Consider the following 23,513-nt stretch of genomic DNA (forward strand, 5'->3'; position numbering starts at 1 on the left):
TTCAAACACAGACATTCATTGCCCCGGAACGCATATTGCCATAATAATTCAGATATTGCAAAATATTCACAAAATAATTCTAATTATAAATAAACCCGCGTAGCTTACCCAAAAACTATGAGATTTGACATTTCGGAGACCTCACGCTACACTAGCGCCTCTAGCGGCGAATTCACTCGCGATAGCCCTCATTAGTAGCATCCCATACAAGCACTCAACTCATCTTCCATGAAATCTAACTAATACCATCCGGTCTCTTGCCATTGTCTCTTGCAATACCTACCTGCGGACTCGAGTAAAGATGGCACGCTGACGGTGTTAAGGGACCCGTACCACTACCATATGAGTTTACAGTGACCGTATTCGATAGCGACGGCGTAAATTATTTGTAGAGGCGCTGTACAATTCTCCATACAAATAATTTAAGCCGTCGCTATCGAGTACGGTCACTGTAAACTCATATGGTAGTGGTACCGGTGTATGATGTCATTTAGTCCAACAAGTCTAGAGAAGCAGCCTGGACTTTTTTGACAAGAAATTCTGTGATTTAATTATTATGTAAAGTTCTCACATTAACTACGTAGCGATGTTATAAATTAGCTGTTATAATTATTATACACAGTAAGGTCATTGTTCCTACTTTGTAGTGATGCAGTGTGTAAGTAGGTACGTAATAATTATCTATTACAACAACAAAATAGCCCGAGTAGATAAATTCCTTATTACATCACGAGGCCTTTTCACAGCATAACCGTCAATATTGCATAGAAATTAAGTAAATATTTATCAATTTTATCATGTCAAAGTCCAATGTATCGTACTCTGTACATACGTACTAAATTAATACATAATCTCACTTCTCTGTTTCCAGTTGGGGTTGGCAGACACCACAGGAGACCATTTGCTATGAATTTTATTTCATTACATTTCTTTCTTAACCAACTTCAAAAATGACAAAAAAAGTTATTAATTCGCCCTTTTGTATGTAATAATGTCAGAATTGCAGTTTTTCTACATGTTAATCTACGCCATCTTCTAAATTAAACAGACTTTAAAACTGTAATTGAAAAAGGAAGAAATAAAAGTTTTATCTTTAAAAAAATCTAAAGTAAATTATTTCAACCATTTTTTGAGATCGGTGCCAGCCTTGGTGGAAAATATATATTAACACTACCTAACACTGAATATATATGTTATGGACCAAGTGATTAATATGGTCATTGTTTATAACGCCCGGGCATTATGAATAATGACAAGCTATACACCGGGCCAAGTGATAATTATTATGTAAACTTCATTATTTATTACATTGCCCGGTCATTATGAATAGGTATTGCTACATGATCGTTGTGCAATTTGATTACAACTGATTTTTGGGCAACTGAATTCTAATTCATTCATTCGGAAAGGTGTTAGGTTCAAATACGACCAAAACTTTATTTATATGGACACATTGGTATAACATACATTAGGTTTCAGCGAACAAGCTGAGCGAGTGAGCAAGACGAGTCAGAGCAGAAGCGACTTGGATAGGTTAGGTTTAGAAGGCCTTTGATTTTAGGTAATCTTTTGTAACAGAACAAAAAAAAATTGCTTTGTTTGCTTTCATCAAAGTTTTTGATGTTAAATCAATTTAGAAACATATGTTTTCAATCTTATGTGTTTTGAATATTTTAGGTTTTAATTTTTATATCAATTGATATTATGTCACACACACAAACATCACCACCGCCCGTGTACGTATTCCCCAATGGGGTAGGCAGAGGACACGAAACGTTACCGCTTCGGAGCCACTTTTAGCAATTTTAGGTTTTACAATTTTAGGTAAAAAACGGTACAATAGTGACAGGTTGCTAGCCTGTCGCCTACGTTATACCTACCTTAACCTATATCCTCAGTCGCTCTTACGACGTCCACGGAAGAAATCGAGAGGTGTAATTCTAACCCGACACCACACGGGTAAACGGGGATATTATACCTACGTAAATAACGTTATACTTACCTTACAAAATTTGATATTTTCAAATGATACCTTTCGTTCATGTGTCAGTGTGCGTATAACTTACCCTATATTCTTATTACTCTGCCCAATAAGTGATAGACATTATGTATAATGCCCGGGCAATTTAATTATTTGAACAGTTATTATCAAATTGCCATCTGATACTGAAATCGGTCATTAATTTTAATTAAAGTAATGCCCGGGCATTATGAAAAACCGGCCAAGTGCGAGTCGGACTCGCGCACGAAGGGTTCCGTACCATTATCTATACAACATTAGACATTAGCAAAAAAAGGCAAAAACAAGTTTGGTGTATGAGAGCCTCCCTTAAATACTTATTCTATTTTAATTTAATTATTTATTTTTAAAGTGATTATACAATTAAATATTCTGTGAATATTTCAAACTTCTATCGTCTACCTGTTGCAACAGCAAAAAAAAAACACGTTTGCTGTATGGGAGCCCCCCTTCAATATTTATTTTAGTCTGTTTTTAGTATTTGTTGTTATAGCGGCCACAGTAATACATAATCTGTGAAAATTTAAAGTGCCTAGCTATTACGGCTCAAGACAGACAGACAGACAGACAGCGGAGTCTCAGTAATAGGGTTCCGTACGGAACCCTAAAAATGACCGATTTATCACTTGATCCTTAACATATACACAGGCACCGACCTGATAAGTGTTTTTGTTCCGTTTGCCAATTGAACAGAATTAAAATTGATGAGCATTAGTTACGGCATTGACTGGTGTCATGGTCGTTTCCTTAAAAAATATAAGTACCTTTTAGTAAAGTACAATTGTACAGTATTATTCAAACAGACCGAAGCACATACTAAGTTCATCTACAGTCGCTAACACACTAATAATTTGTGAACCTTAACACAATTGACAAGATGCACGTATCGTCAGTTTTGTTAATCTTGGTCCCAGGTAATGCAACACTCCACTAAGTGTGTGTGACAAGCTGTAACTAACATAAACAATAAGATGTCATAGTTATAGTACCTTTTGCTGTCTATCATAATACAAGTGGTATACAACGCATTCATTGCCACCTGACTTCCACAGGTACCACCGACGCACATGTGCGGTCAAAATGTATGAACAATGATAGCGGCACTGGGCAGCGAAAACGCATTGCATCGCAGTGCGTCGGTGGCAATGAGTGCGTTAAATTTCGTTTACAAATAGTGGGTGAGAAAAATAGGTGCCAAGTGATAACAATTATATTGTTTTATTCGCACTTTATCTTTATTTAATTTATACAGCTTTGTTTTCAGTTATTTGCTTATGTACATAAAATAATTTTTAGTCTACGGTAATAAAATATGTAAAATTATGTCTGGAATTTGTTTCACATTTCCTACTGATTATTAATTTAAAGTCGGGAGTCATTGGGTATATTCAGTTGCGGTAAACATCACTATGATAACTCCAATACATAAACGCGCCAAATAGGATTCAATTATTGCTTTGATAAATACTTAGGTAAAATAAGAGCTTAAAAAAATCATAAGGACCATAACTCAGTCAAAAAAAAAACGCGCGTAAACCACAAATGGATAAATAAATCCTCTATTGCTCATTTAAAATATAGTAAAACAAATAAAAGGCTTGAGACCAAGCAGATTTCTCCGAGACAGAAACGAATCCAAAATATAACATTCTACTATTACCATTTCAATTCTATACAGATATTTACAACAACAAAGTACATACTCCTAGTTAAGATTTGCAGCCCGATTTTTTTCACGTTTACCCTTACATTATGGTCTGTCAATAGCCCATTAAATTTCATACACGGACCGAACGCTTTCTATATAAGGAATTAAGGAGTGAATAACTTTATCACCCGCAAATAGTTTATTTAATACGAAATAAAACGAAACAAAAAAAAAACTGAGCTGCAAATACTAAGTAGTTCGAGTGTACAGGCATTTAAATATAGTTTTCACGCTTAGTAGTTATCATGTCATGACAAAACTTAAAAAGTATACATCACTTAATAATCAAATCAACATTATTCTAATATTATTAATCATTTATCACGATAACAGATAACATTAAAATATCACATGATGAAATATTAAAGATTTAATGTTAAGTTTAATTACAACTTGAAAATGGCAAATTACAATTAAATATCATAGAGCATAGCTTCAAAATTAAAATACTATTAAAATGTCTTCAATACCCTACTAGTATAATGAATGAATGACGTTTAGTAAAGGAACAAAATAACACAGTGGGCGCAAGCCGTGTTAACGACACCTGCACTAGTTTTGTGGTGAGCAGATATTATTATAAACCCAAACCGAATTGAATTATTAAAATCTCATCACATCACATTTATTTAACTGATGTCCTTGAGCGCTTAGTCGTCTTTCTATTTTTAATCACTGCTGACATTTGTGGATATCTTTAAACACACCCAATTGGTGAAAGGCACTAAGACCCTAATCTACGATATAATTTCTGTACACTGGATTGATTTTAAAAGTCTGAGTGTACTATGAATCTGGCAAATAGCATACCGCTCGACTAGCCGATAGTATAACAAATAGTATTTACATTTACTTTTCAAATATCTAAATAGTCAGGAAGTATAAAAAAATGCAATACGTTGATTATGCAAGATGAGTACTACCTATATTAAATGCAATTTACCTCTTTTTATGTACATGACTATTTCAATACATTAAGAAATGAAAAAATTGCCGAAATTATACACTAATACAGAAAGCTGACTGAAATATGTAGTAGCACATAAATTGTTAATGTGTGACAAAGCCTCATTTCCGGTTCTCTTAATTTTTAGCCGAAAATATTTTTTCAAATTATTCATTTCCCAACTGTTTTATTTAGACAAACGATATTTTTTAACTGTAAGTATTTCTGGATTGTTATAAAACAAACATAACCTATCCTATAGTTCTACGGGATAGTTCTGAAATATATCCTGCACAATATGATTGTTTTTTGGAGTCTTTTCGTATTTTTTATTTCAGCTCCAAATTTGTTACTTTTACGGGTATCCCGTGAAACCATATCGAAAATATAAACTGAGACATGGATGTACAGAAAAACCAGAAAAGGAGATCAGCACTGGGAATCGAACCCAGGTCCTCAGCAATCCGTGTTGCGTGCTATAACCCCTACACCACTGCTGGACAGCTCTAGCGACATCTATGTTTCGTCGACAGACGTCACATTCTTTCGGAACTAACCGCTCACCCAGACAAGAGATGTCGCTACTAAGCAATCAAATTATGATTGTTTTTTTTTTGGCTAGTGCTGCTGCTTAAGTAGCGTAGTAGAAATAAGCAACCTGATATGTATGCATAGGAAAAATTCGTGTCTAGATTCCTGTCCAGCAGTGGTGTAGGGGTTATAGCACGCAGCACGGATTGCTGAGGACCTGGGTTCGATTCCCAGTGCTGGTCTCCTTGTCTGGTTTTTCTGTGCATCCATGTCTGTTTGTATTTTCGATATATCCTGCATAGTTTAAAGTTTCGTAAAACAAAATCGTCCGTCCATGGAACAGTTGGGAAATTAATCAATTGGGAAAAATATTTTATGCAAAAACCCAGCATCAGTCAGGAGGATTTTCCCACAAAACTAACCAAATAAAGGCATTTCGATTTGTCACACAATTTTTAGATTGTAAAATTTATTAAGTTTCATTACGCTTTCATTTCATACTGCCATCTTTCGACTTTTTTAGGTAGGCAACAAATACGAAGTTCATAAGTTAGTTTTGAAATTTTATCCATTTTGGTAGTAGATCATTTATGAGAATAGTTTTAGTTTTATCAGGAGTTCGGTATGGTATAGTAATTATGAAATTAAAAATTTAAGGAAACCTAATCGTAAAATTCCAATCTTAGGATACACAACACAAGCAGAAGCCGGATTTTAATAAAATAGTATTTTGTCACTAACAACAATGAACATTTTGTTGTTAGCAACAGGTTATAATGTCTAAAAAGCAATGTCTGTTACAACATAATGTACTTAAATATGCTGAGATTCAGGTGAAACTGAAACTTTAGGCGACGCCATTACGCACACGTTTGCACGCAAGTACTTAAAAATAAAATAAAATTTAAGAAACTTATAGTTTCGTACTCTCTTAGAGTGGATTATTGTAAGTCTAAGTGCTATAATGCCGGCGATTTTTTATTTTGGATACCAGATTACATATCTTTAAAGCTGGGCCTAGCTTCAAACCCATTATACTTCATCATCATATCAGAATTGAGAAGCAGCAACGCCTTTCCGTCAATTTCCTGGAACAATTAAAAAGGAGTTATTATTATTAGGTAGTAAAATATAGTGTTTATAAAATTTCATCAGTTACTTAATATTTATTTCACTTCTCATGCTCGTAAAGTTCGTGTTTATGCTGGATCTAGGCGACATAAAATGACTTTTTATGCACTAGTGCATAATATAAAATCTTCCCCTTAAACACACCCATAAGCAAAGAAGTTTATATTTTTTAAAATAATTTTTATTTATATAAAACTAAAAATCAATCAAAATAGATCAATAAAACTATAAATTTATAATTATAATAGTAATGCGTGAATAAAAGGTACATAATAAGTGAACCATTGTTTCCACTGTTGCTATTTTATTTCCTCGTCATCGAAGGGTTACATATTTGAATATCGAAAGTTATAATACCTACGGTTAAAATGTCGATGTTTAAAATATCGAAAATTAAATTATCGATTGTATCACAATATCGAAAGTTGTTATACCTATGGTCAAAATGTCTAAGATTGAAATGTCGATTGATTAAAATATCGAATGAGTAAAAATATCGATAGCCAATATATCTAAGTTGTAAATGTCAACATATTTGAATGTCGAAAATTAAAATATCGTACATACAAATCTGCTTTATTTATTGGTCCTTTCTCTTAATAGCATTTATTTTACACAATCTACGTCATTTTTAGGTCACAGTTCTAACCTAACCGAACCAAATATTTTTGGTAATTCATGTTCAATAGGTTAGTTCAGGTTAGTATTACGTCAAGGCGCGAAGCGCCTTAACTGAGCGGAATAGGAGCTCCGTCAACCCTGTCACGTGATAGTTCATACATAGGATATTCTATACTCTGTACTTCGATATTTATATCTTTCGATGTCACTTTTATAGATAAACTAGATGAAAACCCGGCTTCGCTCGGGTAAAATTTAGACTCATAATATTGTCTGAATTTTTACTTTTGCCAGTGTAAAGACTGTCTTACTTATCGAAAAATCTGACGTGTATTCCCAGCCTTAATATTATCACAAACGTACTTTCACAGCTAACCTACGTATCGTTATATTTCACGTAGATATTTCTCCTAAATCTTATTTGCCCAAATAACTATGATGTCTCATAATCAACCATATACCTACGGTACGGTACGATTCGTCTGTACGATCGATCTGATGAAAATCGACGAATCGTACCGTGTGTGGGCCTTTAAGAGGTCACAATGGAGAACGAAATACGAACCTGTGACACCTGTAACACATGATGACGTGACACTAACGCCACTTTGATGTGATGCCATTGACATGTTTACTTCGCAACGCCATTATATACTTAGTAATTGATTCGATTTGTAGCATTCGAACATGGCGGATGTAGACGATATCTAATTTTGGTATTTCTGCTTCTTTGGCTAGTCTAAGTATAATATTGATAGTGTTTTATGCGGCGATTAACCTTAACAGTGAACAGTGATCACAAAATTCTATATTGCTCTCGTGTCTGACATTTTTTAATGCGCAAGTGGTCTCCGTGTGGTTTCTGGAATTTTGCTATCAAGTTGCAAAAACTACAATCACCGTACAACATGCATATGAAGAATATATTATCTTTAATTTAACTGACATTGGCCCAAGCCTTATGGCCGCCATTAAGAGGAATAAATAAATTAATACTTAGTAATTTATTCAAGTTTATATTGAAAATACTCGATAATCCGAATTTTCCGCCTACAAAAAAAAATGTACTCATAATAATGTTTGAAAAAAATTTTTGCCAGTAAAGACTGTCGTACTTATCGAAAAATCTGACGTATATTCCCAGCCTTAATTATTATCACAAACACTTTAACGGCTAACCTACGTATCGGTATTTCACCAGTAGATATTTCTTCTAAATCTTATTTGCCCAAATAACTACGTAGTCAGTCCCAAAGTTCTGTCACAAATGAAAATAATGATAAAAACAAAAGTACCAATCAGTTTTTAATAAATTATATACCAATTTAAAGTACATTTAATAAAAAAATAAATTTAAGTACTTAAAATTATTCAAAATGACTTCCTTTGTTTTTAATACAGGCCCTTAATCGGCGCAGCCAGTCGTCTATCGCAGCACGCACCATTTTCATGTCTATTTCAGCGACTGCTTTTCTTAAAGATGACTTCAGGCTCTCCAAATTTTTATGGGGTTTAGCACAGACCTTCCCCTCTAAGACCTGCCAAATTTTAAAGTCCAGAGGATTAAGGTTCGGACTGGAGGAAGGCCAATCTTCGTGTCTTATAAAGTCGATTTTTTGACGGCCAAACCAGGCTTGAGTGGTCTTGGCTTTGTGTGCTGGCGCAGAATCCTGCTGGAACACAAAATTATGACCTGAAAATAGCGTGTTGGGCAGATCTTTGACATGCTTATCCAAAACCGTCTCTTGGTACACTTTCGCACTGATTTTGACCCCTTTTTCGCAAAAATGAACCTCAGTTGGCCCGTAATAAGATCAGAGAATACTCTTCAGAGCTCCTAGCGTGTACGCACGCTCTATCATTATGTTTATTGTACTTCTCTTCAATATCGAAATCTTTTCGTCTGTAAAGAGGATATCACGGTGTCGATTTTTCGCGTACCGCTTTAACAACTTCCGGGATCTTTTAAACCTTATTGTTTTTAGACGGGCATTAAGTAAGTGCCCACTCTATTTTTTGTATGCTCGCAGACTAAGATCTTCGTTTAAAACCTTTTTGACGGTTTTTCTACTGACACCCATCTGCAAAGCCATCAACTTCTGTTTTCGGACAGGATTTCTTGCTATGCGTGCCTTGATCGCTTTGATCACTGCTGGTGTTTGTACTGAGCGAGGCCGGCCAATTATTTTCTTGTCCTCAACACTGGAGACTTCATTGTACCTGTCAATCGTACGGTACACAAACCTAAGCGTTATATTTACATTTTTGAGCAACTTGAAAATGGTACTTGGCGAGTGCCCACAGCGGTGCAATGCTAAAACTGCTATTCGGTTTTCTTTCAACGTCCACTCCATCGTGAGAAATTGCAGCGAATGACTGTTTATTGTTTTAAAATAATTGACAAACATTCAAAAATGGAATTCAATCAAATTTTCTTAAAATCATGTTTTAAATTTAAAAATAATGTGCCAGTGACAGAACTTTGGGACCGACTACGTATGTCTGTCTCATAATCAAAGAAATTAGACCTAAAGGGCCCCATATAAGGTACGATCCGTCTGTACGATCGATCTGATGAAAATCGACGAATCGTACCGTGTGTGGGGCCCTTAAAAGGTCACAATGGAGAACGAAATGCAAACCTGTGACACGTGATGACGTGACACTCACGCCACTTTGATGTGATGACTTTGACATGTTTACTTCGCAACGCCATTATATATACTCAGTAATTTATTCCATTTTTTATTGAAAATACTCGCTAAATCCGAATTTTCTACCTACAAGTTGTCGACTCGGAACAAACGTCAACAACTGAAGATAGTTATAGTTGAAGGTAGTTGGTGATAGTTTTGAGTTTTGATAAGATCCATTCAAGTTTTCCGGCAAGACGTTTCGTTTTACACAGTCACATGAGTCACAGTTCTTTGTAATGGATACTTTTTTGGCGTGAAGCACGCGATGTGTTGAAGGCGAGCCGTATCTAAGAGCTAGCTAGTATGAAACGGAACGTTTATTAACTACCCAAGATGGCGACTGCGGTTTGTTTGTCAGTGCCATTAGAATTTAACGAAATTCTCCATAATCCGAATTTTGCGGATATATGTTGTCGACTCGGATCGACTAATTTTTTTACGCTCTTCAATTTGATGTGCATTTCGTTCGAGTCTACCGTACCCCTGGACGAAATTATTAATATAGATATACTTTCGATATATCGGACGTAGATCATCTAACAATTCGACAATATAAACTTTCGTTATTTTAGTTTTCGACATTTTGATACAGTCGATATTTTAATTTTCGATATTTTGAACATCTACATTTTACCCGTAGATATTTTAACTTTCGATATTCAAATATGTAACCCATCGAAGTGAACTATATGAACGTCTTGGGTAAAATGACTCGTTTTATGCTCTTGTTGTAAAATCTACTATTTTTAAGAATAAAACTGAAACAAGAAAGTTTTCAAAAATCAATATAATCTTTAGAACGCGACATCTTGCGTTGTGAAAAAAAATGTTTTTTTTATTTATTATCGACAACGGCATCGAGACCGACCGACGATTTGTCTTGTGAGGTGGCCTCGCGAGGCTGCTCGCTCAGTCTAGACCCGGCTATTGTGGTCTGGACACGAAACATAGAAATGATGCGTAGTTCTGATGTGATGAATACAATACAATATGATGGTACCATCAACTGATCTGAGGATGAATCAAACTCCAATGCATTAGGACGTAACCTTGCCGTGTTTGCACTGAGTAGAATAGTCTAATGTAGTAGTTTGAGTAAATATGGTATCCAGGGTCTGATAATGGAGCAGTCAGGCAGGTATACCATTTAGAGTATGGGATGAAGTTAAATAAAAGCTTTTTAAAAAATGCTAAAGTACTCACATGTTTCCTAAACAAATCAGCGTGTGCGGCGAGCGCGTTATCCGCAGCAGCTATGAACCCGATGACATCCTCGACGGACCAGTCGGCGGGCGGGGCGCCGGGCGCCGGTGGCGGAGGCGCCCCCGTCGTGGACGACGCCGGCTCGGGCCGCTCCGGCGACACGCGCGCCATCTTAGCGCCGCTGCTGTCGCCGTTTAAGCTACTGCCCGCGCTATCATCCTATAAGGTATAAATTGAAGCTTTAAGTTCCTAAGGCCTAGTAATACAAAATCGCAGCCAAGTCAGACAGCTCCATGGTTAAAACCAGTGGGTTGAAACTCCATACAAAAAATCTAATGTATGGAGCTAGTGACTTTTTTGTACCAACCTCTCCAAAATAACTTATTGGTTGCCATATTTATGAAATGATCTGTGTTTAGAAGATTTCACTTAAATTATAATATTTGCAATTCTTCACATTTTAAGCTGTGAAAAAAAAAAAGCGGAAAAAAATATTACTAAGATAAATAATACAATATAAAATAATTCTGACTGGATATCCTTTTTTTATTTAAGTAAATGAAAAAATTTAGTTCTATTTTTCAATTTTATATGGCAGCCCACAAACCTTCATCTGCTGCGTGGGAACGGACGCCTTCGCGAGATTTTGTGTTTACTGTTTGAATTTTCGTGTATTTTGGTGTTTTGTTTTGTTAATAGCGTTGAGTTTGAGATTATTTCTCCTCCGCATTAACTTTTTTCACTAAAGTGCATTTATTCGAGACAGGACTAGTTTTTACCGTTATTTTCACGGCTGTCCTTTACTAAGAAACCATTCAACATGAGGAGATGCGAAATTTGTGGTATTCAAGAAAAACATTGTGAAAACAAAATGTTCTTTGCTAGATTACCTCTAAGTGAACATGTGTAAGTAAAGTTACTGATAAATCTGATAATAGGTGTTGAGGTTATATTTGGCTGGCCGACGTCAATTCGTATTATATAGTATCACGACAATTACATTTTATTTCAGTTGTAAGCAGTGGGTGAAAGTAGTTGGCAACGAGATTTCACAAAATCGAAAACCCGGCTGAAGAAGAAAGCCATACCAAAATTGGGACTTCCCATGCCACCTCTTTCTGAAGAAATTCTTGAAGGGTTTCCCCTAAAGATGGCAAGAACAGCCAAGGTAAACACTTTATTTTATTTTCAATTTATCTCTATTGCAACTTGACTTACTGCATCTTATAATAATAATAATAAAATAATAAAAGATATTGATTTAATAGTTTGTTTACAAATTCTACATAGGTACATAACAAATAATAAGTACAATCAAACTATCAAAAGGGAAAGTGACTCAGCTTATGCCTGCACCTTGCAGAACAAAGTCCCTTGGCTAACAGGCGCTGTTTTTCAGTCGCCCCCATAAACCATAACCCTAATAAATACCATCAATACACATGCACATATTTTTTTTACATACAATATATGTTATAAATTAATTTGCTTCGTCATCAATAATAATGCTAGGTATTTTGAGTGTATAGTATAGTTGCCGGTCAGAGCATTAGTAATAGACAGAAAAATTGGCTATACACACTAATTATATTTCACCTGTATAAGTTAGTGGAAGCTTCTGGCTAAATTAAACTTTGTTTCAGGTTCAGCTTTGGAGTTGCCCAGTGTGGAATATTTACATGCACAGCCTTCTACAAGTGGTGCGCAGTGTAAAACTGACAATACAACAGGTAAGCTATCACTGATAAAAATCAATACCTTATAGCATAATTTAGAATTTTAGAGTTGATCTGATGATAAAGCTAGCGGGTGACCATAGGAACACTGTGATAAACAACACAACTGCATCGAGTTTGGACTCGTTTGTCGTCTTGACGAGTACTTTGGTAACCAGGGGCATATAGTACAGTCAGCAAAAAAAAATACTTATATTAGAAGAATTTTCAGAAAAACTTTTATTGAACTGTTTACGGAACCTTTCATGTACGAGTCCAACTCGCACTTGACCATTTTTTCTGTATTGTCTGTGTTTATGGTACACTTCGTGTAATAACACTCCTCTTTTTGCGTTAGGGGTTAAAAATAGGTTGAGCTGCTTAGTAGTTAGAGGAGATAGAAATGGATATGCATACATACAGGTCAAAATATAATCCTCCTTTTGGGCTTCACCAGAATCGGGTAAAAACTACAGAATTAATTTCATTACATTTGGCATGGCAAGTAGATTGTTTATCAGAGGTATACAAAATTATGTATTGTCAACTAACTCCAAGATCACCTTACATTTCATTTCATTCATTTGACAAGTAAAGACATATTTGACAATAAGGCAAGAAATTGTAAGAAAGTTGTCTAGGTAAACATAGGTCATTGACCTGCAATATGACAAAAATTGGATTGTGCGTACCAATTTTATTTTATCTTGCATTAGTTAGTGTAAGCTACTGGCTAAATTTAACTTTGTTTCAGGTTCAGCTTTGGAGTTGCCCAGTGTGGAATATTTACATGCACAGCCTTCCACAAGTGCTGTGTAGTGCAAAACGGACAATACAATACTACAATACAATACTTGTGTAACGTGAAACTGTATTTACCTATGTAAAGAAAAACAGATCCATGACATGAAAATAAATTATTATTAAGAAAAACAACTTTTTTTTTCTTTAATTCGATCATTTAATTAATAAAAGCGCACCACTACGTGCCGTTTTTTGACAATATATCGATAAAAAAGCACAACACTATGCTGTTACAATATCGATAATATCGACTGTTCCTAACAACACTACTTGTCAATGTGACTTTTTCGGCCCTGTTTAGTCTGTGCAGTTCGTTTCTTGATATTGGCACCAAAAAGACACTGAATTCATACTACAATCGTGGTATTGTTTTTGTATGAGAGTTCCGACTCTTAAAACGTAGTGATTATATACTCTTTGGTTAAAACTAGGTTATGAAGCTTGAGCTGAGTAACTTACCTACTGTTCTTGTTGTACCCTATTTTTTTATTCCGTGAAATTCTGACAGATGTCAAATTTTGACGTATCAGAGATAAGATTATTTTTTTTGTTTTAAATCTCTTTATTACTAGGCTTTACCCACAGCTTCACACGCGTAAGTCGTTAGATACAGCAGTTGAATTGAAATACCAGGATTTCACAAAATTCCCGTGAGAATTACATCGTGGTCTTTACTGACACAGCATTATAAACAACAGTACCAAATTTCATGACTCCATAACCAACTGATGAGATTTCGAGATTTTATCTCGATCCCGTGAGAATATCGCGTAAAAAAAGTAGCATATATCACTATTTGCGAAACAAAACAAAAACGTAACAAAAAACAATAACTTAATAAGAAAATAACAATAATATCAACGAAAACGACAAAAATAACACTGAAACAGGAGAGCGAGCACATTCATTCAAAATTAAAGTCAGAAGCCGAATGACTAATATTTTTTGACAGAAGAATGACATTTGACGATTTTTTAGGGTTTCGTACCCAAAGGGTGCCAACGGAACCCTATTACTGAGACTCCGCTGTCTGTCTGTCTGTCTGTCTGTCTGTCCGTCTGTCACAGGGCTCTATCTCTTGAGCCGTAATAGCTAGGCACTTGAAATTTTCACAGATTATGTATTACAGTGGCCGCTACAACAAATACTTAAAAAAAATAAAGTTACAAATTAAAGGGGGTCGTCATACAAGAAACGTGTTATATTCAGCGGTTTTTGGTTGCTACGCTGCCAAGATGACGGCCGTCAGTTGCTAGGGGCAACGCCCGTGACCCTATGTTGTTAAATGTTTAACTACTTATTAATTTGCGATTTTATTAGTGCTATTTTAAAACCTTCGATAATTATAATAATTGTCTCTAAGACCGTGGTTTATTTTTTTGTGCAGCATTAAGACTAAATAACAATTTATGATCCACAAACCTCCGACACACACTAGGTACACACACAGCCGCTGTATGTAATCTTTTTATCATTAAAAAATGACCGTTATAATTCATACTAAGTAACGCTAGTTACAAGGTCAAAATTTAAAATCAGGTTAAGATTAATTCACTAATTCATAATAAGTACGCAAGAGTCCAAAGCGCTATTCAGCCTCCGACAGGGCGACAGCCAGAGGATGAGAATTTAAAATTGTTCTTTATTCAAAATACTTGCACATAAAGTACTATTCAATGGAAAAAATCAATTGTGTAAACAAAGCATTTTTTCACGATTACTCCGTAGTTACTTACATTTGAACGCCAATCCCGATCATATTCACATCTCAATGAGCTCAGCACTGTTTTTAACAATCATTTTATCATTAAATAATCGTGTAAATATGTTTATTTTATAGAATTAAATGGAAGACGAAAATCCGTTATATTTGTCAAATTGACATGATAATTTTTTCCTCACCGAAGTTGGTCTATGGTCGGTCTAGTCTCTGGAAATTTAGTGCTGTACCAACAAAATTAATTATTTGACTGAACCAACCTTACCTACCGATAATTATGGCTGGCTCTGCAAATTAATTTATTCGTAGATATTAATTATTTGTGTTAAGTTACACTATTTAATGAAGGTTTATAAAGGTTTCTAATCCTATCCTACTATCCTACTAATCCTACTAATATTATAAATGTGAAAGTTTGTGAGTGAGTGAGTGAATATGTTCGTTACTTCTTCACGCTGAAACGGCTGGACGGATTTGGATGAAATTTGGCGAAAAGTTAGATAACATAGGATACTTTTTATCCCGATATTCCCATGGGATAGGGATAAAATCTTGAAATAACAACCGCTCAGCTTTGTCATGAAATTGGTATAGATAGTAGTTTGACATCTGGAATAAAACATAGCCTACTTTTTATTTCGATATTCCCACGAGATAGGGATAAAATTTCGAACTAATAACCGCTGGGCTTAGAGTCATGAAATTTTACCATGATTGTTTTTAATGTAATGTCAATGAAAACAACGATTTAATTTTCGGGAATTCCCACGGCAATTTTAAAAATCCCGGTATTTCAGCTGTTGGACCTAATGATTTACGTGTGCGAAGCCGTGGGTACACACTAGTTGGACGATAAAAGAGTATTATAGTAGAAATTATGTAGATTTCTATTTACTACTACTTATCATATTTACTGTGGAGTCCATTGTTGGACCAAACAATCATTTTGAATCACTTCCCTGTGTCTACTCTCATTTCCCTGTCTTATGTAATTTAAAAATGCCTCTTCTAAATTATATCGAAAATACAAACTGAGACATGGATGCACAGAAAAACCAGAAAAAGAGACCAGCGCTGGGAATCGAACCTAGGTCCTCAGCAATCCGTACTGCGTACTATAACCCCTACACCACCGTTGGACAGGAGTCAAGATACAAATTTCTCCTATGCACACATATCTCAGGTTGCCTTTTCTACTACGCTACTTAAGCAGCAAAAAATTCTAATTAATCCATATTTTACTGACCCTTTCAATTCTAAAATACTCCATCATAAACCTTGGGGAAAATATACGTCAAAAAATATAAGTGGATATACATGTTTCACCATTTTAAAAATTCTACCCTTAAAGGGGTATAAAGGGAGTGTAAGTTTGTATGGAAAAAACGTTAGGTATATATATTTGAAGATATACCTAATCCTAAAACTTCGTGAAAATGCTATTAAACATTCTAAGTTAAAAGGGACATGGAAACATTGTGAATGACTCTTGAACAGGACTAAGAGAATACGTGATTCGCCATTTTTAAAAATTAAACTTAGGGAAAACATTAAATAATTAAATATGAGTAAATTCAAAATAATTATTTACTGCTGATTGAAGTATCTTAAAGAGCTTTCACATCACTAGAGCCAACGTCAGTCAGTCAGTCAGCCAGTCGTCAGTCAAGTGTCAATGTCAGTCACCACATTTGTTTACACAATTGATTTTTTCCATTGAATAGTACCATAGTGCTTACATTTTGGTGATATGTTTTTATTAACTTGTACCTAATATAATGTAACTACTCGTAGTTATGTTAGTTCGGGTGGAATTAATATTTCAACTTAAATTTGAAGTGGATATCTATTGAGCTGAAATTTTGCATGCATCTATAAATCCGATGACAATGCAATATTATTGACGTAGAGCTGATCTGATGATGAAGTTAGATGTTGGCCATAGGAACTCTGCAATAAAACGACACGACCGCATCGGTTTTAGTCTCATTTGATTCGTCTTGACGACTACCTGTGGTCTGTCCCAGAATTCGAGATACTAAAATGACGTTTCATGTGTTACCTGTTTTTTGCGTCTCATAAATAGTGATGTGCCGCAACCGGTTATTACCGAAAGATTTTGTAGGTACCTATGTATGTATGTCGTAAAATATTAAGATATGAACGGATCCGTGATGTACTAAAATGTAGGGCACTTAGGACATTCTAGAAAAGGTAAAATAGGTCTAATAAAAATGCGACCGTTTTCGAGATATTTCGACTTTTTATAGATGTTGATGTTTAAGTTTCAATTTCATTCTAAGTAAGTTTTACATTAACTAAATAATACGAGAATAATTAATATTTGATTAATTATTCTATGATATGAATATCTAAATAAAAACACGAGAAAACGCACTGATCACATCCGATGACAATACGAGTAAAGTCGGGGAAAATCGGTTGAATACCACTTGAATACGAAAAACATGAACAATGACGTTGTGTGATATCTGAGGGCCTACTCCGGAATTCGAAAATCAAAGTTCGTCCCGTAACGTCCCTCTCACTTACGTATTAAATTAAATAGTAGCGTCAGAAGGACGGACCGACACGAACTTCGATTTTCGAATTTCGTAGTAGCCCTGCTGGCCCTGACTACGAAATGCAAAACTCAAACAAACAAACTCACAAACTCACAACGTTTATTGACAAGAAAAACACACTATCACAACAAAAACACTTTAAAAACATAAATAGGAGAAGAGAGGAAAATAAGAGATATTGTGCTGTAGTGTGATGCCAAAAGGACTCAGCTCAGCATATGCCGTAGCCCTGTAACCAGAACTGCAGCGCTGGAACTTGAACTTCGTATGTTGCCGTCCCGCTGACGCTTATCTCATTCAATACGCGAGTGAAAGGGACGGTGCCATACGAACTTCGTTTTTCTAGTTTTGTAGTAGCCCCTCTGTATTATTTTTTACGTTGGCACTAAGTGATGAACACTGTATTTTTACCTGTGCTTAGATTTCATCACTTTATCGTATGATAAAGTAAAATGGAAAGTAGAATATTGAATGCATTTTTTGTTATTTTTGCTATCGTAAAATAACATTTTATCGGTTATTTACGAAACCGAAATCACGGAGCAGCACTGTTCTTTTATGCTGGCCACATTATTTTTACGTTTGACATTTCAGACTGTCATTTTAGTATCTCGAATTCTGGGACAGACCATACTTTGGTAACCAGGGGCAAAAAGTACCGCCAACAAAAAGAGCTTGTATTAGATTTATTTTTTTAGTTACAAAAAAATATTACTGAACTATTTGTTTTTAAGACATTGTACGGAGGTGCGGAACCCTTCATGCGCGAGTCGCTCGCACTCGCCCTTGACCGATTTTTTAATTTAAGTACTTACCTATCTACCTTGTGTATGAAATTGTAAATTACAAACCTATTGAGACGAATATTGAAACTTAATAACTATTAAATATAATTTAAGTCCGAAGGTTTGCGATATATGTCAACCATAGCAATGATACCAGAGACAATTTATTTTTGACTCATAAAAGGGTTAAATAATTTATTACCTACATCTAAACAGTTTAATCCAAAATTATTCTAACTACATATTAATTAATGATTTAATACAGTATGTCAAATTTTAATATGTATAGTAAGGAATTTGTGCTTTCTATTTCCTAATTTTTAAGTTTGGTTTGTTTGTTTGTTTATACTCTTTATTGTACAAAAAGGAAAAACAAAAAGGTTACATAAATAAAAGTTGTGTTAAGTATAAAGGCGAACTTATCCCTGCAGGGATCTCTGCCAGTCAACCTTTGAGTGGTAGAGGAGCAATCCAAAAACAAGGATCGACAAATAGAGCAAAACATGGAGTCTGGGTCATGGGTGGGTGGTTTTTGGTCTTTTTTGTATTTTTTATTTCAACTCCAAATTCTTATTACTTTTATGGTCATCCCATAAAACACATATCGAAAATACAAACTGAAACATAGATGCACAGAAAAAACCAGAAAAATAGACCAGCGCTGGGAATCGAACTCTATTCCTAATTTTTGTTTTATCTCGTTTAAATTTTCGGGAATTATTTTTTGCCTAGTACACCAAGAAATGTCAGAAAATATATTACTGTATGAATAGGCAACCAAGGAATTCCTCTAACACCATAAGGTTTAATTCATATTTACAGCTTAACCCTAAACTTGGCAAGGTGGGTCAAGTGTACTGAATTCAAGCCTTGGATTTAAGCCAAGTTTAGGGTTAAATTAAAACGTCAAACACTATTTTCGCTTAGAAATCCATAAAACAAATTAGCCTTATTTTTTTTATGTCGGGACCTAGTTGGCTATCTATATTAATATTATAAAGGGGAAAGATTTGGATTTTTCTATTTTTAGATATTTGTTACGAATTAACTCAAAAACTGCTAGACCGATTTTAAAAATTCTTTCACTATTAGAATGCTAAATTATTCCAAAGTGCCAAAGGCTATATTTATTGCCAGAAAAAATTATGGTTCCGTACTAAAACTTCAATAATGTAACTCAAAGTGTAAAAAAGTTGCCATAAAACATTTCATCGCATGCACTTGTAACCGGCTAGCCGGTCGTAGAAATGAAAGGCGTGTGGTTACAAAATAAAATATAATACAAAAGAAAAATATATACAATTATTTCAGTCAGCACTGCTCTTGTAAATAAATTTTTCATCACACTTTCTCGTAAACAGTGTTGAAACATGCAGACTACCTTGGTTGCAACCCCCCAATAAAACCCTCGACCTTAACGTGCTTGTCATGAAACCCGTGGTCGGTAAATGAGTCGTTGCCCGTACTAATTTTCATGTCATGAAGCCCAAGGACGGTAAATGAGTTTGTTACTGCATGGCGTGCAGGAGCGCGGCGCGCGCACGTCGGGCACATGCACATGCTGTGGGGGAATGGGGCGCGGAGCCATGAAGTCACCCAAGGCTTGGGGCTTGCCTTCCATTCGCGCCAAGAGCGCAGTCAGCGGTATCGGCAATTATTGAAAAAATATCAGTTTTTCTTTTACAAATATACAATTTTACTCGCAAATGTGATGAAAAACATTGTATGTCGCACGGGCGGTACTAGAATTACGGCGGTATTAGTCTTCGACTTCGGGCTTCTATTAGACTCTCGTTCGTAATTCCTTGTTTACCGCCCTTAAGACACAATGTAATATAAAAAACACTGGCCTGAGACTTGTAGGACTGGTAGGGAAACAAACAGGGTAGGGTGTTAAGGTAGCCTCGGGGCGTCCAGTCGCGCCGGCGATCTGCTCCGAGCCAGCGGAGCGGAGGGAAGTGGAGATGAAAGTAGATCAGCAGGAAAAGGAAGGGCTGCGTTAGAGGCAGCCCTTATTTCACAATTAGATCAGTGAGATATTTAGCTATCACCGAGTAAAATTATTATTTTATTTCCATCAAAGAAATCAAATTTCGGCTTACGCCTTGCCAAATAGTAGAGCCAATCACGGGGAAAAACAAAAGAGTATCAATAATTTAGAATTTAGAATTTTGTTCTTCTGTAAGCGGCCAGTTGCGCACCGCGGAGGTTTGCCATGTTACACACTGTGGAAGCTATTGATTATATCTACAAAAAACTTCGCGATATCATATGTCCAACTATTGTAGTTATGGCATTATAACTACTTTTTTACATTTTAAAAGTTGACAGAAATGGCGACTAAAATCAGACCCATGTTATCCATACCTTTGTATTAATCCTTATCCAAATAAATAATGTCATACCGTATCTCTGTCAACCTCGACACTGGCAGAATCATCAAAAAATTCATGGAGCCACTTTTCCTAAATTTGAATTGAATTGAAGACGATTTCAATACCTGTTGAATTATTCAAATCGGACATTCCAATCAAAAGCTATTACGAATTTAAAAATATCAATCTAACCAAAAAGACATTTTACTCTACGTTGACGCGCCTCAACTTCACACGGTGTAGTTTTTGGGAAATTGAGCTGAAAAATGTGTGTGAAGTGCCCCTGATTAGAGACCTTTTTAGAATTCTGTGCCCAAGGGGTAAAAATGACGGGACCCTATTACTAAGACTCCACTGTCTGTCTGTCTGTTTGTCACTAGGCTGTATATCATGAACCGTGATAGCTAGACAATTGAAATGTTCACAGATAATGTATTTCTACAGAATAAAATAAATATTTAAAGGGGGCTCCCATATAACAAACGTGTTTTTTTTTGCCGTTTTTTGCTCGATATTAATAACGGCAATAAGTTGCTCGAAAAATTCACAGAATATTTATTTGTATATTCTTTCACTTTAAAAATAAATAAATAAATTAAAATAAAATAAATATTTAAGGGGGGCTCCCATACAGCAAACGTGGTTTTTTTTGCCGTTTTTGCTAATGTCTAATGTTGTATAGGTACGGAACCCTTCGTGCGTGAGTCCGACTCGCACTTGGCCGATTTTTTTATTTTGCCCGTGCGAAGCAGGGCGGGTCGCTAGTACAGAAAATTAAAAAAAAAACTTAGAATAAACATAACTTACAGCAGTAGTAGGCCTTTTGACAGCAGCAGAGACATCAGAAGTAGACTCTCCACACAGAACACATGGCCGACCCGCAGTCTCTCCTATATCTATCTCTATCATTCCCACGCAGCAATTTAGACCTCACAAACAGCCTTGAGCCAATTTTTAACTCCTCGTTTGTTAGTTCAGAAGGTACTTTAACAGTATAACTCTTGTTTCCTGATGAAACCTGTAAAGGATATTATTACAATATTACAATATTGTTAATAACATTCAAAGTTTCTAACTGGAGGGTGTAGTTAATGTACAGCTTGCTAACGCACACTCAAATAATGCACGGCCTGATAATCCGTGCTTATGTTATGGACATTGTTTTTTGGGTACACCGAATATTAATAAATTTAGTACAAAATAACTTAATTTGGTCCTGGCGCTTCGCCGGCCGCTGCCGCGACACGCTGGCTACGCTCGCTCGGCTCGCGCATTGTGGTCACAATGGAACCTAACACAACCTAACACAAATCTATGGTCATTTGACGACCAGATGGCCTAGTGGTTAGAGAACCTGAGTACGAAGCTTGAGGTCCCGGGTTTGATTCCCGTGTTCGGGCAGATATTTGTATAAAATATGAATGATTGTTATCAGGTCTTCGCTGTTTAATATGTTTTAAGCATGTATCTATCTAAATAATTATATTTATCCTTTGCTTAGTACCATAACACAAGCTTTGCTAAGCTTACTTTGGGATTGGTGTGAATTGTCCCGTAATATTTATTTATTCATATTATTTATTTATTTGAATCTATTGGATTCAGACTATCACGTCGTACATTATCACTATATACATTACAGCGCGCGCAATATTTTGTACGCCTTGATAATGCGCGAACATGATATTGTATGGCATGATAATCGGAAGCAATAATGCTTCGAATTATCACGTCGTACTTTATTGCGCGTACATTCCGAGTTGTACATTATTGTTTCCCTAACTGGATAGAAATTCTAGGATGAAATAAAATATGTATCAAAATAGTTATTACATCAATATAATTACCTGTACATTGCTTATATTTGAATAACTACTAGATGCAGTCAATATAGCTCGGGTCAACCTCTGTGGGTCTGGATGAACTTTAAGTAAGTCCTTAGCAAGCGCTTCGGCTGCTCCTGAAGGCCAGAGCCTGAGATCAAGGTGGGCAAGGAGCTGCTGCCTCCAGAGCAGCCAGGGCGAATAAGCAGCCTCACAGTTACTGCCGGAGTTGGTGTTGCACTGGTTGAGTTACCAGCACCTGTGGATCCACCTTCAGGTAAGGCTGGATTGGGTATACCACTGGGACGCAACTTGAATCTGAAAAAAAACCATGGTAATAATTAGAATTTAAAAAACCGGCCAAGAGCGTGTCGGACACGCCCAAAGTAGGGTTCTGTAGCCATTACGAAAAAATTAAGTAATATTTTTCTGAGGATTTACATATATATCCATGCAAAATTACAGCTTTCTAGCATTGATAGTCCCTGAGCAAAACCACGGACAGACGGACGGACGGACGGACGAACAGACAGACAGACAGACATACATACAGACAGACAGACAGACAGACAGACATGGCGAAACTATAAGGGTTCCGTTTTTGCCATTTTGGCTCCGGAACCCTAAAAATCAAGCAAGAAAGCATAGTACCTAAATGAAAGACAAAATGAAGTTGTAAAGAAATTATTCAGTTTTGTTTTAGTTTATTGAGTATGGTATTTAGTACCTGGAAGGAGCAGAAGCACTCTTCTGCCCTGGAGGCTGCAAAGGGTGACCAGCCCTAGCACACCAGCCCACCGGGAAAATGTCTCTTGAATCAAATCTGCACCAATAATCAAAAGCGCCTCTC

At 35.8% G+C, this 23,513-nt stretch overlaps 1 pseudogene; it reads right to left on the reverse strand.

The window, feature by feature from the left end:
- Window positions 1-3,929: 3,929 nt before the first annotated feature.
- Window positions 3,930-23,513, reverse strand: part of LOC141436579 (uncharacterized) — a 20,755-nt pseudogene continuing 1,171 nt past the window's right edge.

The sequence above is a fragment of the Choristoneura fumiferana genome, chromosome 16, assembly GCF_025370935.1.
Source record: "Choristoneura fumiferana chromosome 16, NRCan_CFum_1, whole genome shotgun sequence".
NCBI lineage: Eukaryota > Metazoa > Arthropoda > Insecta > Lepidoptera > Tortricidae > Choristoneura > Choristoneura fumiferana.